The 13048-nt window shown below is 40.4% G+C and overlaps 1 protein-coding gene across 3 annotated transcripts in view; it reads right to left on the bottom strand.

Annotated features, from left to right (window-relative positions):
* The window catches only part of GPM6A (glycoprotein M6A), a 194926-nt gene that overhangs the window by 57281 nt on the left and 124597 nt on the right, over positions 1–13048 (bottom strand). The window lies entirely within an intron of this gene.

The following is a 13048-nucleotide window of genomic DNA, read 5'->3' as shown; positions in this document are numbered from 1 at the left end:
TCCAAGTGGGGAGGTACACCTCACAGTCTGGGAAACACTTGCGTATTCCCTCCATGAGGCTCTATCACACAGCTACACCCTGCCACATAATTGGCCTATTAATATTCTGATAGTATTTTTGCTGTGATGATGCTTTAAATATTGTAACAAGCTTACAGTAGACCTTAGTACTCATTGTTAATTGGTTCTGGGTAGTGCAATGAGTACAAAAAAACAATTAGTAGCAAATTTTTCCCATAAGTAATAAAGTAGTGAGTCGCAAAGCAGCCAACACCAACAAATTCTAGCTTGTGCATTGAGTACCAAACAAATGATGAATACCGTGACAAAAGTTCCATGTCAAAATGTGTTGAGTTCCAAATGTGGTGCGTTTCAAAGCAATTGAGTATTAGGGTACCACTGTACTTATATTTGAGCATACCTTAAATAAAATTAAGAAGCAACTGCAGGTTTGAGACTAATTTTTATTTATTTGTTGACATAATAAATGTGTATGGTAGAGTCTCCAACCTGATATTATTCATATTTAGTAAATTTCAATATAAGGCTGGCTTTTAATAACTTTCAAAGATGTGTGTGTGTGCGTGTGTGTATGTGTGTGTAAATAATCGTCAACTTATCACCAGTCACTTTACAACTGTTTGCAGCTATGATGGATTTCAAAAAATCTACTTACAATCCATCTTTGATGTTATGATTGCTGCCTCCCTCTAAACATGGGATCAAATTTCAGTTGCTTGGCAACCAACTCACAACCAAATGCGGCATTCCACAAGCCTATGACCACAATTTATGAAGGTGGTTTTTTTTTTTTTTTTACATTTTCCAGCAGAAAATGGCTAACCCCACATATTGGATATGCTGGGTTCACTTAATGGTTATGTGATTTGCTTAAAGCCTGTGCTTACTCACTTTACAAACATTGTAAAACCAGTTGTCAAATCAAGTCTGGTCATGTGGTGACTCTTTAACAATTGCAATGACTTATGACCAAAATTCCGGGCTCAACTGAGAATGTAAATTGAGGGCTATGTGTATGTACAGATACACAGAAAAACATGAAATAACATCTTATGGATTCTTAGTATTGGAGCTAGCAATACATCAAGAATATATTAAACTTTGTTTAGCTATTGTAACATATACTATACGCATTCTGAGATAATAACAAAAAGATGCAAGATTGTACAATCTCAGACAGAGCTGGTGTGCAACGTGGTGTTTCTCCTGGATTTGCAACTCCTGCTCAAACGGCAGGTGCAGTCACAGCTAGGAGAGTCTTTGCCGAGGTGGCACAGTGCCGAGCCGAGGTGGCACAGTGGTTAGGGTGCAGTACTGCAGGCCACTTCAGCTGACTGCTAATTCTGCAGTTCGGCTGTTCAAATCTCACTGGCTCAGGGTTGACTCAGCCTTCCATCCTTCCGAGGTGGGTGAAATGAGGACCCGGATTGTTGTTGGGGGCAATATGCTGACTCTGTAAACCGCTTAGAGAGGGCTGAAAGCCCTATGAAGCGGTATATAAGTCTAACTGCTATTGCTATTGCTATTGCTATTGCTATTGCTATTTGCACAACTCCATATTGTGTGCCATTTGCAAACTTTCTTGGATCATGTCCCTGCTCTCAGTCATGCAAGCCCTGACCATTTCATACCTGGGCTATGGCAACGCACTACATGGGGATACCTTTGAAATGTATTCTGAGGCTATAACTGGTGCAGAATAAAGTGGTACAGGCAGTTTTTGGGGCCGCTAGGGTGACCATGTTACACGAACTGCATTGGCTGCCAGTTTGCTTCTGGGCGCAATTCAAGGTTTTAGTCATTGCCTTCAAAGCCTTTTGTGCCATAGGTCAAGGTTATCTGAAGAACCAAGTCACCCCAATGGGATTGGCCTGGTCTACCCATGCTGGCAGAGGTGGCATGAGGCAGACCCTGTCAATCAAGGAATAGCAACTGACCAGGCAAAGCTTTTTCTGCCATGGCTTCTCCTTTTTGGAACATCATATCCTCCTGAGGTGAGAACCGCACCCACCCTTTTGACTTTCCACAAGTGCCTTAAGACCTGGTGCTGCCAACTGGCCTGGCCCCCCATAGTAGCATGCCATTATGGAGGTGGCTATTTGATAAGTAAAGACCTCATCTCTCCCTGTGTGCTTTGGGTTTCCTTCTTCCCCATCTTTTAACACTATTTATTACCTTAGTTATATTTTGCTTTCCTATTTTAATTTGTAGCAGTTTTAATGTGTATAAAGTCATATCCAAACATTATAGGCAGAATATAAATTTAATAAATAAACAAATAAATAATGTGTGCAATATATTTATCAGACATTCTCATTCCAGATCAGGGATGGCATTCAATCTTGTTAGCAATCTGTACTGACAGGTTTTCTAGTCAAACAATATATACGGTATGACAAATACTGCAGTAACAAGCAGTAAAAGCTGGTTAGAGGCATCCCTGGATATGGATTACTATATCTGAGAATCTGATGAGAGTACATCTGAGGTGAAAAGAAAAGAAAAAATTTCAGCTCACTTTCAGTCTCACTGTCGCAGATAGCATGTATTTTTAGCTTTTTGACCATTATCAGATATGATGTAATTATCACTACTCTCTCTTACTTCCATTCTCTTCATTTTAAAATTAAGCATTACCTCATGCAAAGAAAGTATATGAGCAATGCTGGAAGGTTTCTTGGATGTGAAAAACAGATTATAGAAAAATATCTAATAAACAAATACATAAAAAATTAAAATGTCTGCAGTTCTAAAATGAAATATTCTAACTGAAATATTAATAATTGTGAGCCAGCAGAATTTGAATGATTTATATTCTATTATTCAGCCTGAATTATAGGTAAACAGAGGTCGAATAGATCCAACATAATGTAGTAACTAAAATTAGCTGTTGCAAAAATATTTCCTTTTGTTACCAAAACAAGTCTCGACATCTATACATGATATTTATTTTAATTTATATATTTAATTTATTAAAAGCCACCTGACTCCAAAATAACTCAAGCACCATACAATTTAAAAATCATAAAAATAATAAAGCAAAAGATGTTCCATATTAATGGTCCATGTTAATATCTCTTTATGTACTAAAATGCATAATAATGAACCCCTGAGCAATATTTCTCCCAGATGATTCATAAACCACAACTAACACATTTGGATTCTTTCACAAATAAACTTGCTAACTATAGAGTTAACTTTCTCTTTTGTCTGGCCGGGAATGCTAAGAAAATAAAGAAGGATAGCATGATCCCATTTTATCACAACTTAAACTTTGCCTTCAGTCTGTTTTCAAAATTTCTGCAGTTGCAAATATGAATTAGAGTGATGTATGCAGGATGAACCCAGTAAATTATTCTCTTTTCTTCACTATAAGGATATAAAGCTAACTCACACAAACATCTAGCTATAGAAAACATGTTAAACACTTTTTTGTTTAACAGCATTTTTATTCTTTACATCAGGACCACTGCTGAACAAATTCTGAGTAGTTTATCTACTGTTAGTGACATAAATTTAAGATTTGAAAGTCATGATAAAGAAGAAACAAATAGGGTGGGAGGGGACCCTATAAGTTTAGGCACAATCTTAAAATTAAATACAGCTGGACAATACCCCAGTCAAAGACCTGCCAAACAAGCCAAAAGTAAACAGTCCAACTAAAAAGGAAAAAAAAGCCATCACCAAGATCACGCCTGCCCACACTGACCAAGCCACTAGAATATAAATTGGGACCAAACCCGAATCCCTACTAGCACTGATGACATTATCTAGTTTGGGCAATGGTAATAAACATCTGCAAAAAACAATCAAACTCAGGAATATGAAGGATCGCGTAAATACAACTGAGGAAGACAGATAGTGTTTCTGAAAGCCAAATCACCAAGCTCAATTTTCCTTTTCTTCTCCTTTATGTGAAAATTCAGAATATTGCAGTAGATACTCAAGAAATTCTCAACAGTCTATAACTGTTTCGGTTCCAGCTGGGGGAACATGGTCAGACAAACGGAGGCGAGCCAGGACTTCAAGTCAGCTAACAGTTTATTTCTAACAGGTTGCCAAATGCGGTACTTCACATTTTGCACGTATTAGCTAACTGGCAACAGCTGAGCCCTGTTTGACAGCTCTTTATATACCCCAGCTGTCAAACAGGTAACCAATCAGTAACAAGGACACGACCCCTAGCCAAACGGACCAGAGAGGAACTGTAGTACACAACAGTTTCACAAACTTGATAACTTGAAGTTGTGAATACTTTAACACCCAGAATTCTCCAGACAGCTTTGCTGTCTGTTGAAGTTCACATATCATAAAATATATTTTATTTTATTTCTTTTAGATTTTTGTCCCATTTTTCTTGTTGGGGTATATTTACATAGCATTCCCAACTCAAATTTTCGGCCCAAATATAGAAAGACTGACAAAAAAACGAACATCCATAGGAGGGAGTTGAATGGATATGGGGTCTTTCAATCTCTTAATAATTAATGGTCATGTCAGTTGTCCTTTATTTGTTTCCTATTATCAACATTTATCAACATTTTTACATTGGTATAATTCCATAATATATCAGGTGACATACTGCTTTTATAAATCTTTTGTATAAAGGATTTTATTTTGCACAATCAACAGTACTGTTATTGTACACTGTCTATTGAATACTAAATGCATGCAATGGATCGTATATATCAGTGATGGTGAATCTTTTGCCAAAAGTGGGGGGAGTGTAGGGGGGTCATGTGCAGACGTGCATTCCCCCCCCCACTTTTGGTGCTCTTTTTTCACCCTCCCCAGAGGGTGAAATGGCTCCAGAGGCTTTCTAGAAGCCTGGGGAGGACGAAAAGAGCCTCCCTCCAGAAGCCCTCTGGAGGCTTCAAGAGCTTCCCTGAAGCCTCCAGAGTGTGAAAGACCAGCCTTATGCACAAACCAGAAGTTCAGGAATGGACTTCCAGTTTGGCCATAAGGCTGTTTTTTGCCCTCCGGAGCCTCCAGGGAAGCCCCCTGAAGGCTTTGGAGGGCAAAAAATGGCACCACGAGCAAACCAGAAGTCCATTCCCGAAATTCCAGTTTGCCTGTAGGGCTGGTTTTTCGCGTTTCCGAGGCTTCAGGGAAGCCTCTGGAGAGCGAAAAAGGGCCTCAAAAGAAGGCTGAAGTCAGCTGGCCAGCGTGCACATGTGCGCTGGAGTTGACAGGGCAATGCCCCATGTGCCCTGACAAATGGCTCCATATGCCACTTTCACATCACGGATGTATATCATTCAGAAATAAAGAATTAAACTAAGAAAGGGCTTGATTCTTTCACCCATAAACTCTTCTGGCTATTGCAGTTATATGTATATAACCTTTGAGTTCTTAGAAGTACGGTAAGATAGAATATATGTATACAAATAATTAAATACTATGAGCTACTAGATTGAGAATGGACTTGCATAACAAGAATTGGTCAACAACCCCATTAAAGCATCCCTGACAACCATCACTTGTCATAAACACTGAACTACTCTTTTGATTCATGTGCTACATCCAGCAGCAATATGAAGTTAATGGCAAAATTAGTAAAACATATTGAAGCCAGCCTCCAAAATCTATTAATGTGCTTGGCCCCAAACTCAAAATACTTATTTGTGCCATGTGAATTTCACAGCAGATGTCTATGGAAATTCTCAGTAATCCAGGTCATAGTTGTCCCAAAGGTGCTTTTTAAAGAGGCAATTAGAGTTAATTGTTTTCCTTTGAAGACGTTTTGCTTCTCATCCGAGAAATTTCTTCAACTTTGACTGGATGGTGGGGAATGGAAGGATTTATATTCCTTACAGACAGCTGGTCATTTGTATTCTTTTAGAGAGTCATTGAGGCCACCTGGATGTTTATTTGTGTTATCAGGGTCACCTGACCAGTGCAAATTGGTGTAGAGTCTTCTTGGAACCATTGAAAAGACTGTGTTGTAGTTTGGAGATAGATAATGTCATATCCCTCCCCCTCTGGTGAGAGAGAGAGCTGTTCAGTTTTGACATAGATGGCCTCTTTCACCAAACTTATCAACTCTGTGGACAGATACATCACATTCACATGGGAAGATGTTAAGGAAATAGTCTACCTTAGTAGCATATATTAAGGAAGACAGAAGCCTTAAGATTGAAGTTTACAGAAAACCCACACACAGAGATTAATATTTACATTTTGATTCTCACCACCCACTGGAGCACAAAATTATCAGAAGCTTACACCACCAAGCTGAAGGCCTCCCTACCAAAAAGGATGGGGGGGAAAAAGAACTAAAATAGATCAAGGAAGCCCTCAGACTATGTGGTTATTCCAAGTGGGCATTCATCAAATCTCAAAAGATATCTAACAGGAGCTCCTCCATAACAGACAAAGAAAAAAAACAATAAATTAAGCAACATTGTCATTCTATACATTGCAGGAATATTGGAAAAGCTCAGAAGGATCTTCAGGGAACGCAACATACACGGACATTTCAAACCCAAGAATACACTAAGGCAGAAGCTTGTCAACTTCCAAGGATAAAACACCCAGACACAAACTGAGCAACGTGATATATGCATCCCAATACAGTGAGCCATGTGCAGATCTGTACATTGGTGGGTGGAACTACCACTTCATAAACACATAGCACAACAGAGGAGAGCAAACCCATCAGGACAAGATTCAGCAGTCCATTTGCATTTAAAAAATAAAATCCACTCTTTTGAAGACTGCAAAGTCCATATTTTGGACAGAGAGGGCTGCTGGTTTGAAAGACGGTTCAAAGAGGCCATCTATGTCAAAACTAAACAGCTTTTTCTCAGCAGAGGGCGAAGGATACAACATCATCTATCTCCAGTCTACAACACAACAGCTGTAATTTTGAACAGTTTCAAGTTCCAAAAATGTTCCACATCCATTTGTAATACTCAGATGGCTCTGAGGACAAAGATAAATCTCCAAGTGGCCTCAATGATTCTCTAAAAAAATGCAAATGAGCTGTCCTTCATTCCCTACCATCTAGTCAGAGCTGAAGAAGTTTCTTAAATGAGAAGCAAAACGTCTTCAAAGAAAAACAAGAAAGTCCAGTTGCCTCTTGAAAAAACACCTTTGGGACAGTTCACAGTGGATGACATTCACAAGTTTTAAATCATATTAATAGGAAAAAACCTAATGAGTTTATTTATTTCTCTGCTTCCATATTATTACACTGCATAAGGCTACAACTGGTTCTCAGGGGAACAAAAATATTTGCAGGCAGGATGGGTGTGCCATTAGCTAGACTTACCACCTTTTCTCCTGCAATTACACTCACTTGTATGGGCAAGTAGGACATAAGGGACTTATTATGAGCAGAGAATGTTTAGGCACATCATTTTAATAATCCTAGTGACTAAATATTGAGTTAACATGGGTCATCATCATAATTAATATTTTCTGCATAATTTTAAATGTGTAGCATTGTTTCAATGCAAAAAGAAATCCCATTACCTTTAAGTGTATATTTTTAATTTCATTACATCAACTATTGTTTTTACTGATTCCTTCTACACTAATAAGGTCTCCTTCTCACCTTGTTCCATTCAAGTTTTTTTTAAAGCCAAATATAAATTTAGGTTACTTTAGTTGGACTAGCAATTCTTTTGCACTAACATATGGACAATTTACATTAATTTATTTATCTACATTATGTATTTATGAATGGCAATTATTGTCACTGAGCAATGCATTCATTATTTTGAGGTAAATCACTCTACTAATTCCATCAGAATTTTCCTTTGCAATCAGCACTATTTAACTCAGATTCAGCATATTTTGCATTCAATTTCAGTAATGTTGAAACAGACTAAATTGGACCATATATGTAGTCCCAAAGGTTTTTTTTCAAGAAGCTTCCTGGTTTTTCTTTCAAGACAAGCTTCTTATTCACGTAGCTTCTTCAGCTCTGGCTGAGTGGGATTGGAAGGATTTATATTCCTTGCAGACAGATGGTTATTTGCCTTCATTTAGAGAGTTGGTGAGGCCACCTGGAGGCTTATCTGTGTTGTTAAGGTCACTTGAGTAGTGCAAATGGGTGTGGAGCCCTCTTGGAACTGTACCCAGAGCTGTACATCCAGCCAGAGCTGAAGAAGCTTCTTGGATGAGAAGTGAAACATCTTCAAAGAAAAACCAGGAAGTCCAGTTGCCTCTTGAAAAAGCCCCTTTGGGGCAACCTTTACCTGGATAACTGAGAATCTCCATAGACATTGACCATATATATATATAGAACTGAAACTGTAAGAAACTCTGCTAATATATCTTCAAATCTGGCAGGTTTTTCTGGTATTATATTCTGAACAATCTGAGTGAGTAAATTCAGTTATAATATGACTGTATCTGTCCTGCTGAACATAGATTACATTGTTCTTTGTTATTCTCACAATACACCTATAAGGGTTTGCAATCATTTATCAGAATGGTCAGATTATTGGTAAGAGAAGAGGTAACAGTAGAGCTATGTATAGAACAGGCAAATGTTATTGCCTAATTAATAGACTTCAGAGGTACAGACTGAATTTAGAACGGTGTTAGGTGGAAATGCTAGCAGGATGTGGTTTCTATAGCAACTGAACAAGAGATAGTGTGGTACCAGTAATATGTAAGCAAAGCTGAAAACATGTTCAATTTTTAAAAAAAATCTAGAATCTTTCTCTTTGCATGTAATTAGTGTAAGATGGTCTGGTTACTATTATCTTTGTCTTTTGTGTGATTAATATAAGATGACCTAGCTGTTATGTTACATTTGAAATATTCCTGGATCCCAAATCAGCTTTCAAACACCAACAATGGCCCTATTGATCAAATATGACTGATATTCTCCTCTAAAACCAATAAGACATCTCACAGAAGTCAATTCTGCCTTGTTTGAAATCTGCCTTAATTTTGATAGCCTTATGAATTGGACATTTTATATCACTGTGTCTAAAAGGTCATTTTGTCTTCACAAAGAGCTAGGAGGTCCATCTTCCCATATCAACAAAGCACTGATGATTTTACCTAGTTCGTGTAAGCTATGTTGTTCTGTTCTTTGTATAGAACTTTGTGCAGTGCTATCAGCTGACTTGGGCCAAAGTTACTTGACAAATCCTATGAGTACCTGAACCTCACTCTCCCTATTCCTAATACACTTAATATCTTCTACCACATGGCTGGCATCTGTTACTGAAATACAATGAGTGCTATTTTTCAATCATTAAAATGCTTCAAGAGTTGAAACTATTCTAATGCTCCATTAAATCATGTACCGTGTGTATACTTGATTTATTTCCTAAATAAATCTATTATGCACTACATCTATTACACCAAAGAAAGCCTAAATATAGTTATAAAAATACATATGTGGCAAGTAACAGGGGGAAATCCATATTACAAATGCAGATTATGTTGTAAAATAACTAAAATTGCAGATTATACAATATAGTAATGTACTAATATTGTAGATCAGCGGTCACCAACTGGTGGTCCATGGAAGAAGAAAATTTTGGTGGTTTACAGAAAAATTATTTGCATTTTTTATATTGCATCAAAGCACGGCCCCCTGGAATGGATATGTGCAATGAACATTTGTGTTGCTGCAGAGAATCTTCCCCTTCGGGGTCTTTTTGTGTGGGTCAGAGGGGGAGAGAAATTCCGACTTGGGGTCTGCTTTGGCCTCCTGGTGTGGGGCTTTGGGTGAAGGCTGGAGGGAAGTGCCACTGGTGGCGAAGAGCAAGAGGGCCTTGTTCCAGTAGGACTGCATCATGGCCTGCAACTAACTTACTATCTCAGCCTGCTGAGACTCCACGCGCTGGTACCTGGCCTTGCACTCCCGCAAGTCTTCCCTCCGCTTGAAAAACCTATGCTCATAATCATCAGTGAGTTGCTTCTACTGAACCTCCTTCTCGGTCAGATCCAATTTGAACTGAGCCAGGTGTTTTGCCAACTCTTTGTCATGGTGGCTGCTTAGCTCCAGCAACTGCTTCCTGTTGGGGCCCTAAGAAGCCTGCATGGGCAGACGAGAAGTGGGTGGGAAGGAGGGGTGAGTAGAGGCTGGCGAGGCATTCCTTGGTGTGAGTGACATTGAATTGGCCATGCCCACCCAGTCACATGACCCCCTAGCCACACCCGCACACCAGTCATTAGGCAGATCATATTAGTGGTCTGTGGAATTTAAAATTATGAATTTAGTGGTTGGGAACCCCTGCTGTAGATTATAGAGAGACATGCTGCACTATTTTCTCATTGTTTGAAGGCTTCAATAAACCAATACATACATTTCATATTTAAACTAGGAATATATGTCATATTTGTTAAGACATGAATTCATTGATCTCCTAAATTATATATTTAAATTCTTTTTGTCACAGCTTAAATATGTAACTAAGTTTCAATTTTCTTTTTAATTCCTTATAAAATTGAATTGTTGGTTTCCATTTAAATTTTTTTAACTCTTAAGGATGATAAATTACTAAAGTATCCAAGAAACTCTTTAATGAATGCATATTTCAATTGCGTATACTGCCAGCTGTATAATATGTATGCCAATTCAACACGCAATCTTGCAAAGTCTTTAAAACAATCATTTGAAATCAACTGATCTAAAGGATTGATAACCAATGAAAAGATTTTCAGTATTGCTAGGCCCTTCAGTTTAATGCAGTTACCGTGTTTCCCCGAAAATACGACCTGTCCCGAAACTAACACCTTGTCATATTTTTCCCATGGGCAAAAATATAAGCCACCCCCAAAAATAAACCCCTTGAACAACCCCCCCCCTTTTTGCTCACTGACCTAGCGGTATCCCGAAGGCACCAAGCCACGTGAGTCGCCTTCAGTATACCACTAGGTTGGGGAGTGGCATTCTACCTGGCCAGAGGGGGGAGTTACCAGGCGGCTGCTCCCTTGCGAGCAGGCTCCCGAAGAGCCGGGCACAGCCTCAGGGGCGAAGCAGCCATGAGGTGACCACACTCACAAGCAGCCGCCCGGCAAATCCCCTCCCCAGCCGGGCAGAGGGCCATTCACTGACCTAGGAGGTATCACTAAGGCGCCAAGTGACATGGCGCTCTGCCCACCCCCCAGCTTCCGCGGCTTGGCACATTCAGGATACCCCCTAGGTCAGTGCATGGACCTCTGCCCAGCTGGAGAGGGGGGTTGCATGAGCAAGTGTTTTGCCCCCAGCCTCACCAAGCCCTTGCGCAGCTCTCCCAGGGCACTGCTGCCAGCCACCACTGGCCGCCACCGCCACGCTGCGAGCATAACTTCCAAACTCCAAAAATCGGCTGCCGAGTCTTCCAGCATTGGCCGCTCTAGGAGTGCTCTCCATGGTGGGCCGGCTGCTGAAAGACTGGCAGACGGCAACCATAGAGAGCACTTCTAGAATGGCTGATACTGGAAGAGTCAGCAGCCGATTTTTGGAGTTTGGAAGTTATGTTCGGAGCGTGGCGGTGGAGGCTGGCAGCAGTTCCCTGGGAGAGCTGTGCAACGGCTTGGTGAGGCTGGGGGAGGAACAGGTGCTCACGCAACTCCCCTCTCCAGCTGGGCAGAGCTCCATGCACTGACCTAGAGGGTATCCCGAATGTGCCAAGCCGCAGGAGCTGGGGGGAGGGTAGAGCGCCACGTGGTTTGGCGCCTTAGTGATACCCCCTAGGTCAGTGAATGGTGCTCTTCCCGGCTGGAGAGGGGAGTTGCGCGAGTGCCTGTTCCGCCCCCAGCCTCACCAAGCCCTTGCGCAGAGGGGATTTGCTGCTCATGAACGTGGTTACCTCACGGCTGCTTCGCCCCTGAGGCTGTGCCCAGCTCTTCGGGAGCTACTTGCAAGGGAGCAGACACCCAGCAACCCCAAAACAATAAGCCCTCCCTGATAATAAGCCCAAGGCCATATTTCGTGGGGCATAAGAAAATAAGACCCTGTTGTTTTTTCGGGGAAACATGGTACATATACGTTTTTTTAAAAAAAATTCTCATCAATCGGTGCTAATATTAAATCTTTTAAAGAAACCAATTCTCAACCCTTGGCGGATACCAGTAGCTAACCAACTTAGAATGAGAATTTTTAAAAAAATTAGAAGGCCTTACCACTCATTCTTTTTCCCTAGTAGATGTTTCTAGGTGCTCACAGATCTGTTGTTTTATTATCTTTTCCAGGATCTTTCCAGTTTTTGACGTCAGCCTGATAGGTCTGTAATTTCATGGATCTGGTTTCCCACCCACCCCTTTTCTTTTTAAATATGGGAACCACATCAGATCTTTTCCAGTCCTCTGGTAGTTCCCCAGGATCTTTGAAATATATAGTTCAATGGTTCTGAGATCTGCCAGCTCCTTCAGAACTCTGCATTGTAATCCATCAGGTTCCAGTGATTTGAACTTGCATAGAGAAAACAGGTGTTCTCTTATCATTTTCTTGCTTATTTTAATTTGTATTCCTAGCCTGTTTTTTACAGGTATGTTTTTGGTAGGTTGGGCTGTGTTACTTTTTTGCATTAATACCAGAGGTGGGTTCCTCCCTATACAGTCCGATACGCCAGAAGAGGTAGTGAAAATCTGGTGTACTGGATAGGACCAGTAGTAAAAATGGTGGCTTAGCCATGGCCCCGAACCTGTTCTCCCATCAGAAGCTTCATTAGAAGCTTTTAAAAAAAATATTTTCAGGGAGAAAGCTTTAAAAAGTTTATGTGTGTATGTGTGTGTGTGTATGTGTGTGTGAGAGAGAGAGTGAGAGAGAAAGAGAGAGGGAGGGAAGGAGGGAGGGAGAGGGAGGGAGGTGGAGGGAAGGAAGGAAGGAAGGAAGGAAGGAAGGAAGGAAGGAAGGAAGGAAGGAAGGAAGGAAGGAAAGGAAGGGAGAAAGAAAGAGAAAGAAAGAAGGAAGGAAACTCACTTTTCTGCCGGGAGATTCCGCAAAGGAGAAAAATAAATGCTGTCACTTTAAATTGGAACTGAGCATCCCTGGCTGTGGAATTCTGGGAGTTGAAGTCCACAAGTCTTAAAGCTGCAAACTTTGGAGTCTGCTTTAAATTGAAAAGCTGAT

This window comes from Thamnophis sirtalis, unplaced genomic scaffold, assembly GCF_051295495.1.
Source record: "Thamnophis sirtalis isolate CommonGarterSnake01/CBP01778 unplaced genomic scaffold, rThaSir2_p1.2 scaffold_10, whole genome shotgun sequence".
Taxonomy (NCBI): domain Eukaryota; kingdom Metazoa; phylum Chordata; class Lepidosauria; order Squamata; family Natricidae; genus Thamnophis; species Thamnophis sirtalis.
The sequence above is the reverse complement of the archived record's forward strand: the minus strand, read 5'-3'. Positions and strand labels throughout refer to the sequence as shown.